At 41.1% G+C, this 18174-nt stretch overlaps 1 protein-coding gene and 1 long non-coding RNA gene across 18 annotated transcripts in view; both read left to right on the forward strand.

Annotated features, from left to right (window-relative positions):
- RBMS3 (RNA binding motif single stranded interacting protein 3) overlaps positions 1-18174 on the forward strand; it is a 1332425-nt gene that overhangs the window by 7249 nt on the left and 1307002 nt on the right. The gene's annotated exons all lie outside the window — the stretch shown is intronic.
- LOC144379966 (uncharacterized) lies at positions 9209-11288 on the forward strand. Its single transcript, XR_013443586.1, has 2 exons — positions 9209-9394; positions 10978-11288. It is a non-coding gene; the product is annotated as an uncharacterized LOC144379966 (long non-coding RNA).

Genomic DNA, 18174 nt, shown 5'->3' on the forward strand with positions numbered 1-18174 from the left:
CAGATCAAGGGGAGTGGATATCAGGGGGCAGAACAACTGGTATAACTCCTCTCCTAGAGAGGGAGAGGAGGGGATGGGAGGAGAGGGGGACGGAGAGGGAAGCAGAACAGGAGGGAGAGAAAAGAAAAAAAAAAGAGAGAGAAATAGAGGCAAAGAGAGAAGGCGAGAACCAGGCAGATACAGACAGACAAATACACTTAAACAACCTGAAATATTTTCTTAGCATTAATTTCCTACCATTTGAGAAGAAAGAATACAGAGGAAAATTAAGTCTTCCATTGCTTGTGTACAGGTTAGTTTTCCCACTTATAAAATGAAATCCGTGATACGTTTCACATCTGCTGAACAGATAATCTCAGGATGAATGTGATTGGGCTCTGATGTTTTAAAATATAGATCTTCCATGGAACTCATACCCACTGGAATGAAATACATTAACATTTTTTTTGTCTGCCCTGAATTAAAGTAATTTGGTTTCCTGCTCAAAGCCCTAAAGCATTTTCTTTGACTTTTGAATCTACATGTCAATATATTTCTGTGCTTACATTTGGACCTTACATCCTACAGAGGGAGTCCTGCAGGAGGAGGCACCATGGACAGTATGTTCCTCATTTTTCGATGGCAAATGTTGGAGGCGAGCTGTTCATTCCTGAGCACACACTCTTCCAGCACCATGCCTGGCACATCGTGGGCCCTTATTAATAGCAGTTTATATTGAATGCTGCCTTGATGTGTCAGTCCACACTCATTATACACCTCCTAGATGCTGGGATCACAAACTTGAAAGAGAAACCCAGTTTCATGGAGGAGACACACTTATACACAGATCAGGATGCTGTAGGGTGTGAGGACCATCGGAGAGATGAGAACACAAGGCAAATTCTTTGTAAGTGGGGACACTTAACACATTTTCTTTAAAGTGAAGTGTTGACCTGTCTAACAAGCTTTGGAAGTAGCTAATTAATGAAACGAGACTGGGCAATATAGAGACACTAACTAATAAACGACTCCCCTTTCTTGGTTTGCTTCCCCAATAACTAAAGGTGCAAGTCAGGTCCCATTCACAAAATCAGTGGCAGGGTCTGCCCTGTCCATCCTGCCATGCTTCCCACTCCACCTATTTCGTAGGATTGCATCCTCCCCATGTGAGACCCTTAGTATTTTCTGATCTATTTTCTCTTTAAAGTGAGGTTTCCTGGCATAATTTACATGTAGTAAAATCCACCCTTTTGAAGTGTACAGTTCAATGAGTTTTGACAATTGTAAATACCTGTGTAGCTACCACCCCAAACAGGATGTGGAAGGTTTCCATCACCTCCAAAGACTTCTGTTGTGTCCCCCTGCAGACAATTCCCTCACCCCACCCCAGCTTTTTCCAAAATTTCATATAAATGGAGTCAAATAGTGTATAGTCTTTTGCATCTGACTTCTTTTGCCAAAAAAAATGTATTTGGTATTCACTCATTTTGATGTTTGTATCAGTAGGTTCCTTTTTTTCTTTTTTTTTTTTTTTTTACTGAGTAGTATCTCATAACACATATTGTTTGTCCATTCCTCTGTTGATGGACATTTGGGTGATTTCTGGCTTTTATTAAGAAACATTTTTTTGTGGACATTCATTTTTATTTGTCTTGGGTAAATTCCTAGGAATGGGAATGCTGGGTTGTATTATAAGTGTATTTAACTTTATAAGAAGCTGCCATAGCTGTTCTAAATGTACCAGTCCAGCGTGCATTCCCACCATCAGTGCCTGAGAATTCCAGTTGTTCCACATTACCAACACTTGGTATTGTCAATATTTTTAATTTTACTCATACCAGTAGGTATGTAATGATATCTTGTTATGGCTTCATTTTGTATTTCCCTATTAACAAATGATGTTGAACATCTTTTTATGTGCCTGTTTGCCATCTGTATTTTTCTTTGGTGAAAAGTCTGTTCAAATCTTTGGCTGTTTTTTAAAAAAAATGGATTATTTGTATTCTATTATTGACACAAACTATTGTTTCACCAAGGTTTAGGTTTCACAAACCTGGTGAACCTTTGAGGAGATTACAAAGAAGGGTCATCTTGAGTTTCCTTTCTTGGGGGTTGTTGGCAAACTAACATTTACGGGGTGTTTTTCATGTGCCAGTCATGGAGCAAGGTAGATTCACATTGGGTGATCTCATTTTATACTCCATGGTAAGCTTGTGAAATAACTATTATTAGCCCTGAGGTCACCCAGCAGGGGAAGAATTTAAATTTAAGTCTGTCAGACTCTTACTCTTTCCACTTCATCAGGTGTGACTCCACACCTGATGAAGTCCTGATGTGGCCTGTTCTCCACAATTTACTGGTTAGTTTCCCAGCCCAGACTGCTTTCTCTGCTCTGGGGGTTTTAAAAGCTGCCCTTAGGCGAAATAACACTGCCGGCATTGACATGCAAATCAGGACACTGAGCTTAAGGCAAAAGAGTGCTCCCAAGTTTTATTTCAGTCCTGAAAAAATCCTCTCCACATCATAAGGTAGAAAGGTGAGAATTCTCCAGAGAAGTGGAAGGTTTGAGGTATTCATTTACATTTTAGTACCCAAGGATGTCCATCTCTCTCAGCTAAATTGTGGTGCTATGGTTACCCAGAGGGCTAGGGTGGGACTAACCCCTGGGAATCAGATCTCAGTTCAAACCCCAGTTTTGATCCCCCAGGCTTTGCGGACTTTGGGCAAACCATGGGAACACTGTTTTGAATTCTCTTATCAGTTAAGGTGATGGATAAGTCCCCCTTACTGCACCCGAGTGTTATGAGGATGAATTGCCTGTAGAGTGACCAGCTCATTCTGCCCCAGGAACCTCTGGGTCCCAGGTAAACCAGGAAAGTTGGTCACCCTGATTACAGGATACATATAAAGCACGTGGATCATTGCAGACTCTTAGGATATGAGAGCTGTCACTGTTGAAAGTGCTCTGGGGCATTCGATCCATGAGTCTGAAAATGACTCATTGTATTTCAGAACTAATGAGGCTCTGTGAATGATTCCAGGTTCTCCAAATTGACTTAAAAAATAGTTCAAAACAAGGCTCTGCATTCGAATTGGACGAATATCATTACTTTCCTGAATAAGTGGCTGTAGAACTTTCTAAAGCAGGTCCTTATAAGCCTCCAACCCTGAAGTAAGTGTGTTTTAGAAAGTTGGTCTTCAATCTGGCTCAGTCGATTAAGCATCTGACTTTTGATTTTGGCTTAGGTCTTGATCTCAGGGTTGTGAGATTGAGCCCTCTGTTGGGCTCTGCACTGTGTGTGGAGCCTGCTTAAGATTTTCTTTCTCCCTCTCCCTCTGTCTCTCCTCCCCTCCACCTGACCCCCACACATTCTCTTTCTCTTAAAAAAAAAAAATTGCATGGTTGAAAAATCCTAAAGGAGAACACAGGCTGTAACTTCTTTAACATCGGCCATAGCAACTTCTTTCTAGATAGGTCTCTTGAGGCAAGGGAAACAAAAGCAAAAATAAACTACTGGGACTACATCAAAATAAAAACTCGTGCACAGCAAAGGAAACAATCAACAAAACTAAAAGGCAACCTATGGAATGGGAGAAGATATTTGCAAATGACATATCCAGTAAAGGATGAGTATCCACAGTATATAAAGAACTTATAAAACTCAACACCCCCAAAATGAATAATCCAATTAAAAAATGAGCAGAAGACATGAATAGACATTTCTCAAAGAAGATATCCAGATGGCCAACAGACACATGAAAAGATGCCAACTTCACTGATCATCAGGAAAATGCAAATCAAAACTACAATGAGATATCACCTCACACCTGTTGGAATGGCTAAAATCAACAACAAAAGAAACAACAGGTGTTGGCAAGGATGAGGAGAAAGGGGAACCCTCTTGCACTGTTGGTGGGAATGCAAACTGGTGCAGGCACTGTGGAATATAGTATGGAGGTTCCTCAAAAAGTTAAAAATAGAGCTACCATATGATCCAGCAATTGCACTACTAGTTATGTACCCAAAGAATAAAAAAATACTAATTCAAAGGGATACATGCACCCCAATGTTAATAGCAGCATTACATACAATAGCCAAATTATGGAAACAGCTCCAGGTGTCCATTGATTGACAAATGGATAAAGAAGATGTAGTAAATATACAATGGAATATTACTCAGCCATAAAAAGAATGAAATCTTGCCATTTACAACAACATGGATGGAGCTAGAGAGCATTTTTCTTTTCTTTTTATTTTATTTATTTTATTTTTTATTATGTTAATCACCATACATTACATCATTAGTTTTTGATGTAGTGATCCATGATTCATTGTTTGCGTATAACACCCAGTGCTCCATTCAGTACGTGCCCTCTTTAATACCCATCACCAGGCTAACCCATCCCCCCACTCCCCGCCCCTCCCCTCTAGAACCCTCAGTTTGTTTCTCAGAGTCCATAGTCTTAGCATTTTTAAAGATTTATTTATTTGAGAGAGAAAGAGTGCACTCACACACGAGAGTGGGGAGAGGGGTAGACAGAGAGAGAGAAGCCTCAAGTAGACTCCCCACTGAGTGTGGAGCCTGATGCAGGGCTTGATCCCAGGACCCTGAGATCATGATCTGAGCCAAAATCAAGAGTTGGACACTTAACTGACTGAGTCACCCAGCTGCCTCGGAGCTAGAGAGTATTACACTAAGTGAAATAAGTCAGTCAGAGAAAAGACAAATACTATATGATTTCACTCATATGTGGAATTTAAGAAACAAAAGAAATGAGCAAAGGGAAAAAGAGAGAGGCAAACCAAGAAATAGACTCTTTTTTTTTTTTTTTGACTGCAGACGTTTATTATTTTTTCCAATTTTCTACTGTTTTTTTTCTTTTTTTTAACTGCAGATGTTTATTATTATTTTTTCCAATTTTAAGAAATAGACTCAACTATAGAGAAGAGACTGATGGTTACTGGGGTGGAGGGGTTGGGGGGCTGGGTAGTTGGGGGGATGTGTTAAATAGGTGATGGGGATTCAAGAGTGCACTTTTTGTGATGAGCACCAGGTATTGTATGGAAGGGTTGAATCACTATATTGGCACCTGAAACTAATATTATACTGTATGTTAACTGAAATTTAAATAAAAACTTAAAAAATGTCAAAAAATTGCACGGTTGGTGGGGTTGGTGTCACTAAGGATCAGACTCAGTATTTTTCATGGGCTCTCAGTTGGAAAGAAACTGCTCTTGTAGGGAAGATAATGGTACTTGTGTGCTGTGACGTGCTTTTTTTTAAATTCAATTAGCCAACATATAGTACATCATTAGTTTCAGATGTAGTGTTCAATAATTTATCAGTTGCATGTAACACCCAGTGCTCATCACATCGCGTGCCTTCCTTAATGCCCATCACCCCATTACCCCATCCCCCCACCACCTCCCCTCCAGCAACCCTCAGTTTGTTTTCCAGAGTCAAGAGTCTCTCATGGTTTGTCTTCCTCTCTGAATTCTTCCCTTCAGTTTTCCCTCCCTTCCCCTATGATCCTCAGCACTGTTTCTTATAATCCACATACAGTGAAACCATATGATAATTATCTTTCTCTGATTGACTTATTTCACTCAGCATAATACCCTCCAGTTCTATCCCCATCAATGTAAATGGTAAGTATTCATCCTTTCTGATGGTTGAGTAATATTCCATTGTATATATGAACCACATCTTCTTTATCCATTCATCTGTTGATGGACATCTCAGCTCTTTCCACAGTTTGGCTATTGTGGACATTGCTGCTATAAACATTGGGGTGCTGTGACTTTGAATCCTGGTTCTGTCCCTTCTAACTGAACTCTTGGACAAGTTACATTTTCTTTGGACCTCAGGGTTGTCAACTGTGAAATGGCGATAATATTTTTACCTTTCTAAGAACTGTCTATATTGGAAACAAATTCAGTAGTACATGAGCAGTCTTTTGTAAGCTCTTACACAAGTCTCAGTGTGTGTGTGTGTGTGTGTGTGTGTATAAGTCTCTGTTTTGCCAGATAAATGAGGTTTTCCCCCCATGGTTTTCTGTGACCCTATTTAAGAAATTGAGCAGAAATGTATCTCATTAACGTTGATGGGTATTAAAGAGGGCACGTATTGAATGGAGCACTGGGTGTTATATGCAAACAATGAATCATGGAACACTACATCAAAAACTAATGATGTAATGTATGGTGATTAACATAACATAATAAAATAAAATTTAAAAAAAAGTGCTGGAATTTGGGGTCCATAGGAACATGTGGTCATTCCTGGGAAGGATGTCCTCAGATGATATTGGGTGGGTTCAGGTGTCTGGGAGGTCCAACGGGCTGAATTTGGACTGTGGTATTCTGGGAACATCACCAACAGACTCTGACAGCTTGCTGTCCTGCCCCTCTGCCGTGCTTGCTCTTTGGAAGACAGTAATATCGGTGTTTTTGTTTTCATTTATTTATTTTTTAAGCTTTTGGAGTTCACCTTGTCCTACCCAGAGCCTTTGCCCAAGCCATTTACTTTGCCTGGAATGTTCTCCCAAAGCCCCTTCACTTCCCTGTCACCCAGTTAATCCCAACTCAGCCTTCAAAATTCAGCTTAACACCCAAGGAAACTTTTCCTTATTTGCACATGTCCCTGCCTACTGCATAAGTCAGGTCCCTGCCGTTATGGTATCATACGTTCTTAATTGTATAATTAGCTATTTAATATAAGCCATGAGGATAGGGACCAGGTTTGTCTTTTTCACAGCTATTTCTCTCCCCGCCCCCAGCACAGTATATTGCATGTGGGAGGCCTGCAAATATATTTTTGATGAATATGGTTGGGTATGAATACTCATTTAGACCATCTTTTATTTAATACCTACTTTCTACCCCAGAATGGTCCCTCTTCTTATGCAGCCCACATTCTAGGGGGAGAGACAGATACTAAACAAGTAAATAACTAAATAAATACAATAGATAATAAGTAAACAGCTAAATATATAATATGACACCAGTGGCCCCCTGACTGTCTGGCTACAGGCATATATTTAGCATCCCTGCTTAACCATATTTATACAAGAGCATCCATTTTGGGCAGTAAAGAAATAACTACAGGACGCCTGGGTGGCTCAGTCGTTCAGCGTCTTGCCTTCGGCTCAGGTCATGATCCCAGGGTCCTGGGATTGAGCCCCGCATCGGGCTCCCTGCTCTGCGGGAAGCCTGCTTCTCCCTCTCCCACTCCCCCTGCTTGTGTTCCCTCTCTTGCTGTCTCTCTCTCTGTCAAATAAATAAAATCTTTAAAAAAAAAAAAAGGAAAGCAATAACTACAAACCAGTCTGTTTTCTGGAGTGGCCATCTATCTGGTGGCCTCAGAACCTGGCTACCTCTTCTACTTCTCTCTCCTTCTAGAGTTTAAGTTCTCACCCTATTGGCATTATGAAATCATAGCACCTGTGTCACCAGCTCCCCGTCCTGTGTTCATGGCAGACGTGTCTAGTTCATCACAGCCGTCTTTCCTAATGAGTTCAGCCTTAGCCTCGGAGGCAGATATTCATTATCAACTGGAGGTGGCCTGCGAGATGAAGCTGTGGGGCTCTCCTTGCCCTCGGCTTACGGCGTTCCCGGCAGTGCTTTCTCACTTGCCTGGACAAGACACTCAATCCTCGGCAACCCCCACCCTCCCACCCTCAGTTTCCAGACCTGCATTCTTTAATCTGGTAGTCGGTAGACACATACGGCAATTTAAAGTTAAATGGAATTAAAATTAAATAAAATTAAAAATTCAATTCTTCATTTGTATTAGCCACACTTCAAATGCTTTAAAGCTCTAAGTTGAAAGCCTCCCCCGTTGGGCAGTGCGTATCTAGAACATTTCTATCATTGCAGAAAATTCTTTTGGGTAGCCGTGTTATGGACTGACTTCAGCTCTCCAGGCCTGCCCCAGCCATTGTTGACTGAAATCCCTCTGAGATGCTCTGAAACCAATCCTTTGACAAGGATGAAGATTTTGTGACTTCCTAGGGTTTGGTTTAGGTTCTTGGTGAATTACTTACAAATTGTCTTTGAACTACTTATATTGTTGTGTATAGAGGCTGCCTAGAGCAAGATCTCATTCAAAAATATTGTCTAGTGGTGTTGCTATTTTTACTTAGGTGTTCCACTGAATCTTGGTATTTGTCCTTGGCCATAATAGAAAACAGTCTCTGGTAAAGTGGTTCCAAGAGATGGCTTTTCTATTATCCAAGGTCAAAGCCTTTATTAGTGGGTAGTTGAACCTGTGGCTGAAGCACCATTGACACCTCTTCTTTGCCATTTACTAATGATTGTCTTCACACTGTGGGGATTCCGGTGATGATACTTGTCAGAACACACAGGCAGAGGAATCTTGCTGAGAGCCCAAGTCTGATATCATCACAGAGCTCCTACGCTTGCAACAACAATGCAGGGAATAATTTTCGAATTATATAATGGATAAAGAGTATTAAGTTACAAAGTTATACCCTTAAGGTGTCCTATTTTTCTTTTTCTTATATCGCTCAATATAATTTCAAGTTCGTGATGATTATTAGGGATTTCAGGTAGAGATAACTAAGAAAAATAGAGGACATAAAAAAAAAAAAGCCTGATAATGAAAACTTCCTTTTTAGACCCTTTTTATATTTCTTTTTTTCATTCATAAGTGAAAAGAGTGATCTTTTTAAGATTGGAGGAATACTGGGGAGTGAGTCCTAAAAGATGCTAATATGGGACTTGCTGTGCCTTTGTCTAGCACATTATTTGCCTGTTAGCAGGAAAAGAGATGGGAAAATGGCCCCAGGGTGAATGTGGTGAATTTCCTCCCTGTTAGGATGAAAATTTGAATGACACCTTGAAGTGATTTCAAACTCTTTTATTTACACAGTTAGCTGGGAGGCCCCTAGGCGTCATATGCAGAACGCAGCAATGCTTGGAAAATGGTGAGATGTGAGCGCTCGCTCCTGTATCCCAGCTGTGGCTAATAATCTGGACCAGGGAGTGAGAAGGCAGGTCACGGAACAATCGTCAAGAAAGAAAAAGGGCATGTGGCGAGGGCAATAATCCTGACACCCTCTGAGTATTTTTATGTACTATTTAAACAAGTATTAAACACACAGAGGTACAGAAAAATTAATATATCTGCCAAAAGTTAGAGTTGTAGCCAAGGCAACCATAATTGCCCATTAGTCATTCCCTTCTTATTTCTTTATGTCTGAGCTAAAGACAAGGAGCTGGAGCTCATTTGGGAGTCTTGTGCATCGCGGCGGGGGCGGGGGTTTCCCTTTTCACCACTGGGATGTTTTGAGGGTGAAGGGCAGAATGGTGGCATCCGTGCTGTCAATGGCTTCAAGCAACTCCGAAAGGGGCATGTCCCAGGAGCCAGACGAAGGGAAGATCAGCTGACAGGTGGGTGTTCGTCCCTGGGGCCTCCTTGCTTTAAGCATCGTGTCTTCCCAGCTCCAACGCACTCAGAAATGTGCCGATTCCAGCTCCGAGGGACCGCCGAAGTGTGGGACGGTCACTTGGCCAGTTTTTCTTCCACTTCCAGCTTTCAGGCCATTTTGGAATTCAAAGAAACCTCCTCATTTATGGCACGGTCCCTGAATTCCGCGGGGATTTGGTATCTGCGGCAGTGTCAACATGTCACATGTTGATTTGCTGGTGTGTATCCCTCTAGTGAAGGAACACGAGGCAGAGAAAAAAGGAAATCCTTGAGGGAAAAGCACTACCGAAGACTTAACATTTCACTGCTGCTGTGATGTTTGAAAATAGATGTGAAGTCTTTATTTTGGTGCCTCAATTTAATTGTGGCCTAGAGCTGAGATTTGCATCTCTGTGGCTATCAAATGTAGAGATACGGCAATGAAGTAACACCACACGCTTGGCTCGATTATTTAGTTTTATGTTTTCGCTTTTTCTTTCGGTGTCAGTTGTAGAACAGCTATCTTTAAGAAACTAGAAGTTCTGGGAGGGGTTAATTTCATGCTGTATTAAGTACCAAGGTCTAACCTTCTTCAGGGCTAGGCTGTGTGTTGAGTGCCAAGTAGGTAAAGCCGAGTCCTGCAGAAGTAATGTTCCAGCTGAGGATCATATTACTCTCTAAAAAAATAGTCTGGCTTTCTGCTGATGATTCATCAGAAAAATGAGCATGGTAATTGAATTGGGGATTTAAAAGGATCTCAAGGAAAACAACCACATTCGACTGTGGGCGCTGTCGTAAGAAATCCTGTTAATGCGCAGTATGTAAGGCAACAGTCTCTCGCGGTGGACTCTAGCAAAAGCAGGCTAGGTAGTTTTTTGCCCTGATCGGTTACAAGAGGCTGTCCGTCACTGCTGTTGAATCAGGGAAGGGTTTGAAAACACTGAGTTGAAAAGTGAGTCTCACTGTGGATGCCTGCGATGCCTTCTACATGCTGATTTTTTTAAGACTGTGGGAAGGAAATCTGGGAAGATGACAATCAGAGAAACTAGCACAGAGAAATTTTCTGAGGAAAGTCTTAGTCTCCTGGATAGCGTAGCAGTGATGACTGTGATAGCATGCATAGCCACTTCGTCATGGAAGGGAACAGATTTCGGTCCCAGGTGTATGAAGTATTGGTTTGTATAGGTTGAATGAAATAACCACTTTTGGGCAAGTTAAAGATCTAACTCTTCTCTAGAGCAGTTCTCAGCTGAGGCAGTTTTGTCCCCCACACCTCAGGGGACATTCAGTGGTATCTGCAGACACTCCTGGTTGTCAGTCAGGGGTGGGGAACTCCTGGTGTGTAGGGAAAAGGCCCTGGATGTTGCTACACCTCCTACAGTGCATGAGACAGCCTCCGACAATGATGAAGCATCAGGCCCAAAGTGTCAGTAGTGCCAAGGTTGAGAAACCCTTATGTAGAGAATGTTCTGGACCTTTGGGTCTTGACTTTGTGTATACTTTATGGGGATATTATTTTGAGGAAAACGTTAAAGCAGAAAATATCTAAGGCTTTTCCTTGTTACAGAGTGTCAGGACTCCCAAAGATGTGAATTCATCCTTTTGCCAGACCTAATAAGAAGAGATGAGTCTGAGGAGAAAGTTCTCTACACCAAGAATTCTGAGTATTGTCTTCGTTTTTAACAAAACTGACACTCATTGAGACTCTTTCTGTTGCCTCGAAGATGTAAGATGGGAATCCTCCTCCCTAAAAATAATTTCCGTAGACTGTAACAAAGATTTTCTCTTTCACTGCCAAAATGTATATGCTTCTTATTTCCAAACCAGTGAGTTCAAATCCTGTAGCCGTTATCCCCTTATTAAATTTTGCTACAAGCACTTTATCTTGTACAGTATGGATTAATCCATGCTTATAACTTTTCACATCAAGAAAATCATTGTATCCGAAGTAGTTTACATGTTGCCTTCTTAAAAACACAACAGAAGGCTAAGAATATTTAGCCCTAGAAAGTATTGGTGACCAACTAAATAAGACATGTTGGAAAAAGACAAGCTACTTAAACTTACCCAGTGGTTTAAAAGCTGTTGAGCAAGTGTATGAGCAGTCCAGATTCCATTTTTTAAAAATTTTGGTAAGCATGAATAAGGCAATACTGGGTCAAGAAGGAAATTTCTGTAGACCTCACTCTAAATCTTGAAAGATTTAATCTACCAAATTTGTTATTTTAACTTTATTAAGCCAAGAAATTAGCAATCAGCATACATGAGATAGCCAGGAAAGGGTCCCACGTCAGTCTAAACATTCTGAGCCCAAAGTGAGAAGTGTAATACTTTATTTCAGGGGTTGGCAAACTTTAAATGTGAAAAGCCAGATAGTAAATATTTTCAGCTTTGTGAGCCATTCAGCCTCTGTTTCCACTTTGGTGTTATCCTGCAGAAGCACTTGCAGACAGTTTGTGAATGAATGGATGTGGTTGCATTCCAATGAAATTTTGTTTACAGAAACAGGCATTGGTCCTACTTTGGTCCTGAAGACCTAGTGTACTTCCCGATCTGTTTAATTTAACCCAGACAGCCTTATCATGGGCAAATGCGTAATTCCTGTTGCATTTTTTGCAGTGATGCGTATTATTTATGGAACCCCAGCATTATCTTCAAAGACTCCTGGTTGGGAATCATTGCAGGATGCACTTAAGTGTTGGTCTACACAGCATCAGCAACCTCAAAGGCCAAGAAGACTCTATACCCACAAATTGACTTTGTCAAACAGTGATGTGGTGTTCATGGAAATTATCTGATAGGGTCTGTGAGCTTATTATAAAAATACCATGTCATTCTTTAATATTTGCTAGATTTCAATTTAGTGAAAAATCAGGTTGGAACAAAAAGAAATGAGCCATTTCAAAGGGAGATTCCCCACAGACTGGAACCATGCCACAGACTGCTGGTCAGAACGGTGGCTCTCACTCAACAGTCATCAAACACTAAGCGGCTCTGACCTTGGTCGTGGATTATAAGGTATGGCCCTGTCTTGTTCAGCTGTGTTCCGGGTCTTCCTGATACTGTTTTCTAATGTGGGGTTCTGTTATTAGGCCTTGTCTGTGTGTCAGCTAATGTAATGTAAGAGCGAGTGATGGTTCCTGCAACCTGTGAAGAGAGAAATGAGCCACCCTAAGTTCCTTGCTTTCTGTTCCTCAGTGATGACGCCGGTGTGATCAAACACTGTGACACTTCCCACAAGCCAGCTAGTCTCCATGTGGAGGCAACGAGAGGTTTCTTTTCCCACCTCTTAAGTGCCCTCAGTCAAGAAAGATAAAACTGAAGTAGTCTTGTGTGAGAGTTCTCAGTCATGGGATGGAAGAGGCTCAGTGTCCCGTGCAGCGGCACAAGCATAAAATTGCCCTGAAGTCTTCATTTTATGTGAAATGTGAGGCTCTTAAGAAATAGTGTCTGATTCCCTGAATGAAGTAGCTGCTATGTTCAATTAGCTATTTTTTTTTCTTTTCAGTTCTACCGGTAGACACACACACACAGAAAGAAACCTTTAAATTTGCTGTTCACATAAGCCAATAACCAGTTCATGAATAAAATCTTTGCTGCCTTGTTAAAAAGAGTCTGTTATACATATACAACTGATTTCATCATATGACTGGGTTGAAGAAAACTCAATATAATACTTAGATGACCTCTGGCACAGTCTTCCCCTGTTTCCAGGAAGCATTAAAAACAACTAAAGATAGGCAAAGCTTTTCAGCCTTAGGGAGAGCTAGCTAGCTCTCTCTTCTCTCTCCTCTTCTTCCTTCCCCTCCTTCTTCCTTCCCCGCTCCTTTCTTTCTCTCTTCTTCTCTCTGTAAAACAAGCTAGTGAATCAGTTATCTACTGCTGCATAACAAATTTCCCCCCGCCCCCATTAGCAGCTTAAAAACAGTAAGCATTTATTATTTCACACACAAGTGTTTTTGTAGTTCAGGAATTCAAACAACTTACCTGAGTGGTTCCAGATTGGGGTCTCTCAAGGAATTGTAGCACACACATGTCAGCTAAGACTGCACTGATAATGAAAGCTTGACTGGGGCAAGATGACCAGCTTCTAAAGTGACCTCGTCATGTGGCTGGCAAGTTAGTGCTGGTTGTTGGTAGGAGGCCTGAGCCTCTTGCCATGTGAATCTCTCCTTAAGGCATCTTGAGTGTCCTTACAACATGGCAGCAGGTTTCTCCCAGAACAAATGTTCAGAGAGAGGAAGGTAAAAACCAGGGTCTTTATGACTTAGTCTGGGAAGTCACACTGTGTTATGTTTGCAGTACCCTCCTGGTTACACAGATCAGCCCTGTTAAGTGTGGCAAGAGACAGCACAGGCTATGAATACCAAGAGGTGAGCATCTTGGAGGTGGACTCCTGTAGTCAGCTACTTGGAAGGATTCTTCAAATTACTACCTGGCCTTAGTTTTCATTTGCTTGGAGACAGAAACTTTAGCAAAGGTCCTTTCTAAACCTAGGGAGGCCATAACTAACCTAGGCTTTTCACATAAACAGATGTGAAACTTAGCATATATCTGATGGATGCAGAATTTTTTTTTTCTCTATTAGCGATACCTGTCAGATATACTAGCTGGTCATTGTAGTGGAGGCTGGTTATTCAGTTTTTAAAAATTCTCCTGAAGGATTACAATTACATGTATCTAGATTTTCTTTTCATTTCTTGCTTAAGGATCCCAGCTGGTCTCATTGACTCAAATTTTTCATAGAGCTTTCCTCTATGGAATCTGTCTTAGTTGAGAGAGGCTGAACTGTTGTGAAAAAAAAAAAAAAGACTTTTAGAAACAGTCAACAAAACCAAAATACAACCGACAGAATGGGAGAAGATATTTGCAAATGACATATCAGATGAAGGGCTAGTATCCAAAATCTATAAAGAACTTCTTAAACTCAACACCCAAAGAACAAATGATCCAATCAGGAAATGGGCAGAAGACATGAACAGACATTTTTCCAAAGAAGACATCCAAACGGCCAACAGACACATGAAAAAGTATTCAACATTGCTCGGCATCAGGGAAATCCAAATCAAAGCCTCAATGAGATATCACCTCACACCAGTGAGAATGGCTAAAATTAACAAGTCAGGAAAGGACAGATGTTGGCAGGGATGCGGAGAAAGGGGAACCCTCCTACACTGTTGGTGGGAATGCAAGCTGGTACAACCACTCTGGAAAACAGTATGGAGGTTCTTTAAAAAGTTGAAAATAGAGCTACCATATGATCCAGCAATTGCACTACTGGGTATTTACCCCAAAGATACAAATGTAGGGATCCGAAGGGGTACGTGCACCCTGATGTTTATAGCAGCAATGTCCACAATAGCCAAACTGTGGAAAGAGCCAAGATGTCCATCGACAGATGAATGTATAAAGAAGATGTGGTATATATATACAATGGAATATTATGCAGCCATCAAAAAGAATGAAATCTTGCCATTTGCAACGACGTGGATGGAACTGGAAGGTATTATGCTGAGCAAAATAAGTCAATCAGAGAAAGATATGTATCATATGACCTCACTGATATGAGGAATTCTTAATCTCAGGAAATAAACTGAGGGTTGCTGGAGTGGTGGGGGGTGGGAGGGATGGGGTGGCTGGGTGATAGACATTGGGGAGAGTATGTGCTATGGTGAGTGCTGTGAATTGTGCAAGACTGTTGAATCAGAGATCTGTACCTCTGAGCAAATAATACATTATATGTTAAAAAAAAAAAAGAAGATAGCAGGAGGGGAAGAAGGAAGGGGGGGAAGTCGGAGGGGGAGACGAACCATGAGAGACTATGGACTCTGAAAAACAAACTGAGGGTTCTAGAGGGGAGGGTGTGGGGGGATGGGTTAGCCTGGTGATGGGTATTAAAGAGGGCACGTTCTGCATGGAGCACTGGGTGTTATATGCAAACAATGAATCATGGAACACTACATCAAAAACTAATGATGTGGGGCGCCTGGGTGGCTCAGTCGTTAAGCGTCTGCCTTCGGCTCAGGTCATGATCCCAGGGTCCTGGGATCGAGCCCCTCGTCGGGCTCCCTGCTCGGCGGGAAGCCTGCTCCTCCCTCTCCCACTCCCCCTGCTTGTGTTCCCTCTATCAGTGTGTCTCTCTGTCAAATAAATAAATAAAATCTTTAAAAAAAACCCAAAAAAACTAATGTAATGTATGGTGATTAACATAACATAATAAAAAAAAAGGAAAAAGGAAGTTCTGCTACAGGTGAAAACATGGATGGACCTTGAGGACATTATGCTGAGTGAAATAAGCCAATCACAGAAAGACAAAAATTGTACGATTCCATGTGGATGAGTTATCTGAAATAGTCAAATCCATAAAATCAAACAGTGAAATGGCGGTTGTCAGGGGTGGGGTGGTGGAGTTATTAATTAATAGGCATAAATCTCAGTCAAAGAAGAGGAATAAGCCTTAAAGATGTGCTGTATGCTGTACATACAAGCAACAATAATTGTGCCCTTAAAAATTTGTTAAGCAGAAGATCTTATGTTAAGTGCTCTTTTCAGAATAAAATTTTTAAAAATGTAAAAAAAAAAAAAAAAAGACTTTTAGGTGTGTAATGTCTCCAACATGATAAAACTTCTCACTCATGTCCCAGTCAAAGATGTATGTTTCTCAGTGAGTTGTGGTTTTTCTTTACACAGTGAGTCAGGGACCCACATTCCTTCCATCTGGTGGTCTGCCATCCCTGAAGGTCAGATTATCACTTGTATCCAGTCTGAGGAAGGGGTAAGAATGTGGAGGTGACAACGCCACGTAGATTCTGTAGGAGAGAATTTGTCACAGGCTACGTCTAGTCCAAGGTAGCTGAGAAATGTGACCTCGTGGGGCATCTGCTTCCCAGACAGAGGTGTGTTCTCTAGGAGTGGGGGTTGGGGTTGGGATGGCTTTTGATAGACAACTATGTCTACTTGAGATTCCAGACTTAAGAATTTGGCCTGTCTGGGAACAGTCACATTTTATGAGATCTGAAATTATGCATATATGAAATTTTGTGACAAAAGTTAATAGTACTTCACTTTATGAGTCCACAATTGAAAATATTGTGAACCCAAACCCACTGTAAAAATTTCAGCATGAATCGCATAATTTCACATTTGGTGGCCAAGGGCATTGCAAGCTGGCGGGGGTTAGGGGGAACCCCTTTGGACTGATAAACATAAATGCCCAGCATTCTTTTTTAGGATTGTTCTAGAATGATGTGAGGTCTTCAAGATATCAACCCTTCCACAGGAAGCAATCAGCCTTGTTTACCCGAAGTGTCCTTGGACTTATAATCATGTCACTGTGCCTAGCAATACTCTAACTTGCATATCTAAACCACCTGTTTCGTCCCCAGTGTTAACATGATCACTGTCCAGTTGAGGTGCTTGTGAGCCATTGTTGTTGTCATTGCTTTCTAATTGTTATTGTTATCATCAGCAGCACCACTTATCTGACATTTACTGGGGCCAGACATTGACCTAAGTGTTCTGCTTAACTATTATCTCATTTAATAATCCTCACAAAACCTTATAAGGTAAGTATATCACCCTCATTTGACCATTAAGCTAATTAATTTTAGACACCAGGATATAGTTCGTGGTGGAACTGAGATTTAAATATATTCTATCTGGTGCATTGCTTTTGCCTTTCTTCCACAATGTGGTGTACATCAGACTAAGAGCAATATAGTGAGGGTATTTGACTTTTTGTTCTCATATTTCTAGGATAAATTAACTCATGCATTTCTTGATCCTTAAATCACACTGTGGCGGTGTTTTCCTTCTCCTTTTAAAATCATTCCTGATCCTAAATATGGCCTCCTCACTTCTGAACAGAGACATTTTCTTTCATATGGTGCCTTTGCTCACAAATGCTTTAAACAACCTTTTCCTTACTCTTCCTTAGAACATGGGTCTCCTTTGTGAATGAATTTGCAAGCACCTTGAAGAGAATGGGGCACTGGGCAGTAACCATTTTGGCTTTAAAGAGGAGAATCCAATCTCTTGTGACAAATAGTGGCAGGATTGAGAATTCTTGTGAAGGCAGTTTAGAAAGAATTCATCTATTACCACCTTTAGCAAGGCTTTTTTTTCTATCCCACACTACTAAGTCATCAGTAAACTGGTAAATGGATTTAGCTGATACGGATTTTCTCATTTGCTGGGCTTGCAAACCCATGTTGTCTTCAACAGCTCTTTTCTTGGTCTAGGTTCATTGAATCAGTCTTCAAAAGTGGTGAAAAGAACAAGCTTTCAAATCAGACAGCTCTGATGGGTTGGAATCCTGGCTCAGAAACTTCATAGCTATGTGTGATGTTTGAGAAATTACTTAATTTCTCAGCACATCAGCTTTCAATTCTGCAAATAGAAAGGATGATGCCTAAAAGATTAAATAAAGCAAAACAAATAAAAATAGTATAATGTCAGGAGACTGGTAGGTCTCCCGTAGTTATTGCTATATTAATTTGTTGATAAAAATATCAGTTAGGAATGCAGCAGGCAACAGACAGTGTGAAAAATAGCTACAAAAACCAGGGTTGATCTTTCTCACCTATTAAGTCTGCAGATTAGTGGCTGCTGGTGTTATTCAGGAGCTCCCTGAGGTCGGGGCTATAATATCTGTGATTCTCTTGGTTTTGCCCTCATGTTGGCAAGATAGCTTCTGCAGCTCCAGATATCAAGGTGAGAGGAAGAGGGAGATGTTAGTGGTATGGGTTTTATTCTCTACTATCAG

Source organism: Halichoerus grypus, chromosome 1 (assembly GCF_964656455.1).
Source record: "Halichoerus grypus chromosome 1, mHalGry1.hap1.1, whole genome shotgun sequence".
Classification (NCBI taxonomy): domain Eukaryota; kingdom Metazoa; phylum Chordata; class Mammalia; order Carnivora; family Phocidae; genus Halichoerus; species Halichoerus grypus.